The sequence below is a fragment of the Anas platyrhynchos genome, chromosome 3, assembly GCF_047663525.1.
Source record: "Anas platyrhynchos isolate ZD024472 breed Pekin duck chromosome 3, IASCAAS_PekinDuck_T2T, whole genome shotgun sequence".
In the NCBI taxonomy this organism is placed as follows: Eukaryota; Metazoa; Chordata; class Aves; order Anseriformes; family Anatidae; genus Anas; species Anas platyrhynchos.
The window spans coordinates 3477639-3483792 of NC_092589.1; the positions used below are offsets into that span (position 1 = coordinate 3477639).

General features: G+C 48.6%; 1 long non-coding RNA gene across 1 annotated transcript; it reads right to left on the bottom strand.

Moving 5' to 3' along the window:
* Nucleotides 1-606: 606 nt before the first annotated feature.
* On the bottom strand, nucleotides 607-5953 carry LOC113843053 (uncharacterized). The gene is made up of 4 exons (XR_003495944.3): nucleotides 5637-5953; nucleotides 4726-4778; nucleotides 2489-2569; nucleotides 607-1906 (listed from the first exon to the last, which is right to left on the bottom strand). It is a non-coding gene; the product is annotated as an uncharacterized lncRNA (long non-coding RNA).
* Between the last annotated feature and the right edge of the window lie 201 nt (nucleotides 5954-6154).

Here is a 6154-nt window from a genome sequence, read left to right on the forward strand (position 1 = left end):
AACATCTCCAAAACACTGAACACTTCAAAATGGCATCAAATACTTAAAGCCATGAAGACACCTTCCTGTACACTGGGTGGTGTTTTACTGCTCTTTGCAGATGAGATTTATAACTCAGCCATACATGGTGATAAAGATTTATGACACGTCAGAGGAGTAAACCCCATTAATGGCATCTCAGCCACAGGGTGCTTACACACCCCAAAAAGCTGGCCAGGTCATCCACAGGCACTGCTCCATGGCCTTGCCCTGAGCTTTAGATGCCAAATGGGATGGGACAGCACATCTGCGGCAAGGGGCAGGGCATGCATGCACCTGAGGGCAAGCCACAATTAATGTAGTCTTAATTGGCTAAAGGCGTTGGAGCTGTGCTCAGTACAGCAGCACACACTTTATGCACTGCCTGGGAAGCGGACTGGAAGCATAGGTCGGAGCCGGTCTGCAGGAGATGAGACAGTTTTCATGGGATTCAAGCCCTCGTCGAACAGAGCAGATGCTCCAGTGGGAGTGATGTCTGGATACACGACAGTTTGGGTAACGCAAAAAATCTAAAAAAGCATTGTTGTGAGTTTCAGGACAACAAAATGAAAACATAACCAGGGTTTATTTTCGTTTTCTTCCTTGGAAATTTCCAAACCATTTGTTTTACACTATTTCAAAATGAAAACAATGTCTGAGATGATGTCCACAGTCAAAAGCCCAAATGCTGTTCTGCTCTAGCAAGGCAGCTGTTCCCTTGCTTCTTCATTTGGAAAGCATGGTGGAGCAAGATGGGGGCTCTGTACATAAGTCAGGCTTAGACACAAGCCCAAGCTGCCCTCTCCTGCCCCAGCCCAGCAGCATCCCCCTCCACCCCCCCCTTGATGCATCACAGGGGTCTGGGTGGGGAAGCGAGACAAGCATTTTCCATGGCTCTAAAAATGCCTACAACTCCCACAGGAAGCCGTGTCCCTACAAAATGCAGAGGACATCAGAAATCCTCATTGTTATATTGCCCGATGTCTAATTACATACGGTTCCATTTAAACTCTCAACATTAAATCACGGCCGGAACTGTACGGTCTAAGAACTACCTGGAAGGAAAATAAATGACATCTGCAATCCCTGAACTTGGAGCCCATCTCAGTTTACAATATTAGTTTTTAAAAGGATATTTAAAACATGCAGCAGTTAAAACCCATTTAGTTAGTTATTTACCTTCCAATCCTCCTCTCTGCCTCTCCCCTAAGCCATAGATCCCATAAATGCAAAAAGACCTACTGACATGTGGTATTTTTTAATGCTAGGGAAGGTGTGTGACAAAATCTCGAAAGTTTTGAAAGTGGGCTACTTTCTGCTAAACACAGCTAGATCTTGAAGCCCAGGCCAAGGCATGAATTAGAGTTTATAATGCTGCAGAGAGAATACCAAGGAATTAAAAGAAAAACATTTCAGCTTGAGTAGGAAAGTTTTCTGTATTCTATTTTACAGCCAACCATAACTTTCACAAGATGAGTTATGTTTTCTGTTATTGGCATGTTTTTCAAGTTAAATAAAAACTGTTTTCCAGGAGAGGCACTGGTGAATCCTGCTTCCCAGATCACTCTTCCTTCTCTAAACCACAGTCTCTGCCCTGATCTATGTAATATTTTTTAAAATTTAGAACTGAAAACACCTCATGCCCACCCGTCCTCCCAGCAGATTAAGCATCCACGTTAGGAGGTGTTCCTCACTGTGCCTTTCAGAGGTCTTCCACCATCCATTAGTAAATCCATGCCACCCTTGTGCACCCCCAGTAACATCAGCTGCAATGTGGCCATCCGTTCATGTAATGGACACCAGGCACAGCTCCAGCCCCAAAACACCTGGCTAAGCTCCAGCTCCATGCAGCACACCTTCCAGCTCACAGCAATGCACATTTGGAGGCCTGGCATAAGAACACTTGAACACAGGTCACAATGCAATTCAAAGCTGAAGCAGAGCACCCACACTAGTAGGGAATTAAGTTTAACAGTCAAGTAGGTTAAACATTTTCTGCTGAAAGTCTTTCTCATCAGAACAAGCAGGTCCATCAAACTCAACATCTGTGGAAAAAACCTTACTTCAACAATGCTTACTTTAAGAGGAGATACTGCTAATGAAAGACTTCACCTAGAAGTGTCACAGTCCAAATGTTTTAGGCTTGAATATTCCAAAATATTTTGTTTAGAAAGCAGTGACTCTCCTGCAGCATAGTTAATCCTCAGCTTCTAACTCCACCAAGCAAGCACCCAACATTTCCACTGGGAGGAAATTACACATCTGGCTGCATGGTGAAGTCCCAACACTTCCATTAAGCCACTGTTCATCTCTGTGCACAGAGCAAGCCCTCAGTGCTGGTCACACCTGCTCACTGCTCATTCCCCCCATGCAGGACAGGCCCAGCTCAGACAGCAATACTAATTTCTCCCTGTCCCACACACCAAGGCGCAGCAGCAAAATCAAGAGAGACCGAAGTCCCTTCCCTTACCTCTGCTCCTCCAGCAGGCAGCAGGGGTCCTCCAGCACCCTGGCACAGCACAGAGTCCCAGTCACTCAAAAGAACGTGGGCCTGGAAGGGAACAGGTAACAAGAAGTTAAAACCCCAGGAAGAGTTGGAATGAGACAGTCAGCTGCTGGGGATGTGACTAATCCAATTGCTCAGATTCATTTTCTGAAACTCAGAACTGGGATGAGCAGTTAATACCAGATGTTCAACCGCTCCAGACACTTGAATGGGTTTTGGATACAAGGAAAAAAGTGTACATTGGAGAGAGGGTTTGTGGTTAAAGCATTAGGCTAGGATGCAGCTCTCGTTTCACAACCCAGCTGTGACTGGCTTCCTGAAGCCATGCTCACACTGCCTGCTCCTCCCGGCACCCAAACAGGGGCAGAAGTCGAGGGCCCAGCTCGGGGCTGGGGACACACTGCAAAACTTGGCTGCTCCATTTGGGGCTGAACGGGAACAACATCCACCACGCTAAGTCTCCACAACAGTGCAGAAACCTGGTCAGCTCATCTTTTTTCACAAGGAAGAAGAGAGCCCTTTAATTACTGTAACTATAGTCACACCGGGCAGCGCTGGTCTGCTCCCATGGGGCTCAGCAATGGAGCACTGTCCTCAAACCTGTGAGCTTACCCAGCAGGGACTGGGAACAACTGGTGCTTTCATTTGCTTCAATAGCTCTAGGAGCTGGGATAGGGGACTTCAGAGGTTAAAAAAATCATTTGTGTACTAATGAGGTCTCAGAAAGAAAGATTGAGCATCAATACACCGATGCCAGCTAGTAAACATTTTTTATATCAGAATATTGTTCTGGGTAAGACATCAGCTTTCCCCAAATCAGCCACTGATGTCAGTGGGCCAAGGTTTCACCCCAGGCACAAAGGGAGGGCAGCACAGGGAAAACACAAAGTTTGGTGCTGCAGGGGGGTCTGATGACAAAGCCTGCAGGCACAAGCAAGGGAGCAAAGAAAGGCCAAGACTGCTCTGTTCATTAGTCCTAATGAAGGAGAAAAGCTGGTGAATGGAAATTTTAATAGGCAGCTTTAGCAAGAGCAACATTTACTTTTATTTGCCTCAGAGATTCAAATCTCTTGCCAGACTCGCACTTTCTTAGGTCCCAACCCCTCCTTGTATTTTATTTTTTATTTTTCCCCATGCTGCAGCCTCTCAGGTCCCTCAGCTGTCTGGGCAGCAGCCACCCTCACCCATGAGGGGTGAGCACCCAGAGCCACTCACACCAGCCCAGCCCCAGACATGCAGCATGCCCTCACCCACCACCAGCATCCCCTGAACCAGGTGAGAGGTGCAAGACAGCTCAGAAACAGAAGGCCATGCAAAGCTTCCGAGAAAATGGGTTTTGGGGTGCCTGCATGTTTTTGAACAATGTGGCTTTTATTTTTTTTTTAGAATACAGGCACCATTTATCTTTTATTTACTCTTTTGCCAATAACATTAACTGCCTGCCAGTTATAAAACAAATACGAAACAAAATGAATTAAATCATCAGGGACCAGAAAACAACCTAGAATATTACAAGCACATAAAGCTCTAGGAGCATGTGTGTGGGAGCCCATTTAACCTCCCCTGATCTGGGGCTAGGTCCAATAAATTCCTCGGGCACACGGGGGCTTTGGGGGCTGGATCCCAAAACAGAATTTTCCCCACAATTAATTCTCTGTGTATTGGGGGGCTCAGCAGGACCCTCTCCACACTTCTTGCTTCCATTGGGGTTTCTGACCCAAAACCAGCTGTTCTTGGTGAGAAGTGATCCAGAGCCAGTGACTAACAACAGCTTCAGGGCACCACCCCATTGTTCTGCTGTGCTGGGCCTCACAGGGCACAGCTGACAAACAGAACTGTATCACCCTTTTTCTAGAGAGCAGTTAGAAAGGCACCTCCTTTCTGAAGGTGTGCCCCCCAGCTGCATTCAAGCCAGCAATATTGTTCAATAAAGCTTGTATTATTTTCTTAATGTCTACCCCAACAAATACCATGGGAAACAGGTACAGGTATGGCCACGCTCAGGGGTAAATTGAAGTAGTTCTTACAGAGGCCCCTGAGCCATTCCCCAACTAACCAGCAGGGCACAGAGGCAGCAGGGGCACCCACAGGCACCCAGTGTCTGATGCACACCCACAGCACCCTGCAGCACAGAGCCCAGCGGGGAGATGCTGCGCCCTGCGGGCAGCTCTCCTCACTTGCAGAGCCTCCAGATCACTCACAAAACACATCTGGAATAGAAATCCCGACTGCCCAATTCCCCCAGCTCAGAGCCCTGCAACACAGAAGCACTCAGCAGTAATGTAATAAACAGCATCCGCACGCTCAACTTTTTCAGTAGCCACATTTTATAGCCTGCCTGAGATCCAAGCCTAGAGGAGTCGTTTTGGAAGGACAGAAAAGGGAAAATTATAGTAATTTCGCTAAGCAGTGATTGTCCCGCCTATGTGCAGACAGTTGATGTATTGGAACGGTTTATTTTCTTAGAAAATAAGCATTGTGGGTTTTCAGCCTGGCTTCCTAAAGAAGTGGGGTTTGTGTAATCTCTCAAGTACACATCCCTCCACCAAACCAGAAGTCTCTTCCCATTGCTTTTCAGTCTGCTGCTCAGCCCTGGCCAAACAGGAAAAAGAATTAGATCTCAACAAATTAGGGGGGATAAAATGAAAACCAGCAGATGCCCATAGAAAAGAGCCTCTATTAACACCTCTGCTAAGAGGGAAGGTAAGCTCCCTCCCAGCACCCACTGGATGTTCAGGACACATCCCAGGGAGGCAGCAGCACACACCCTTACAAATAACCCCAGCACAGTCTCTTGCTCATTGAGACTGCAAGCTGCAGAGCCCAGCCACCCAGCTGCTACCGACGTAGCACAGCACAGGCATCAATAACTTCCATGTGCCTACACAGAGGAGCTGCAGCCCCTGAGCTATCAAGCTGGCAGTCTTGTAACATGTTTATTGGAGGCAAAGCACAGCCACTCCGCTCCTCTCAGCCAGCAGCGGCTATGGCTTCACCAAAAAGCCCCCCAGAGCCCTTCATAACCAAATCAGCTGCACATTGCAGCCTGGTCATCAGCCCATTCACAGCTCTCCCACATCTTTCTCCATTTTCTCGTATCTTACCACCTTACCTTTGCTCAGGCTCTGCCCCATCCCCTTCTCCAAGACCTCTCCTGCTGCAATACCACCAAACTGCCTGGGAGCCTCACACCTCATTGCAGCAGAGCTGGGCCAGGCCCCACAGGGCCTGCATAGGCCCCACAGGACAGCATAGAGGGACCCAACCAGACTCCATACACACCCCCCCCAGCAATAGACCAACCAATATTGCTTCTCTGGGGAAGGCTTAAATAGGCCTGAGCAGCTGGGTGGGGAGGTGACAATGTGGCACAGGTGTGGGGGATCAGCACCCCGGGGCCGCCTGGCCTCTGCCTAAGTGCAGGTGCCTGGGGGCCAGGGGCTGCTGGGCTGGTCCCAGCTGGGATCGAGCTCCCTGGCACAGCCTGAGGGTGCCCATTCACTGCTCTTGCTCCCACCGTGCTGCTGCCATCAGAGGCAGCTGTGTGCCTATGGGGTGCTCGTAGGGACATGGGGTCAGGGCCTCCCTTCGCTGTGAACATGCAGGCAGGGAGCAGAGACTACATTTGAA